This window comes from Halyomorpha halys, unplaced genomic scaffold (assembly GCF_000696795.3).
Source record: "Halyomorpha halys isolate HHAL.00 unplaced genomic scaffold, Hhal_1.1 Scaffold1781.1, whole genome shotgun sequence".
Lineage (NCBI taxonomy): Eukaryota > Metazoa > Arthropoda > Insecta > Hemiptera > Pentatomidae > Halyomorpha > Halyomorpha halys.
The window spans coordinates 35,878-36,204 of NW_027106981.1; positions in this window are offsets into that span (position 1 = coordinate 35,878).

The following is a 327-nucleotide window of genomic DNA, read 5'->3' on the forward strand; positions in this document are numbered from 1 at the left end:
CGAAAAGGTCGGGGACCTTCTGTTCTTAACGTAGGTGGGCCCACACAGCAAACCGCTCCGAAGATCTCATCCAGAAAGGTCAGGTAACAAGTACAGCGACTGGGCGACTGTAAGTTGGCTACTCGACTGGGCGACTGTAAGTTGGCTACTCGACTGGGCGAGTGTACATGGGCGACGATGTCGACGGGGCGACTGATCTATGGGCACTGAACTTGTAGTATTGTTGTGGTTAATAATCCTACTCGCTGGTATTTCACGACCACACACACGCACAATTCTTCATTTGTTTTTAAAAACAAAAACATACTAGTCATGTGTTAAATTTAT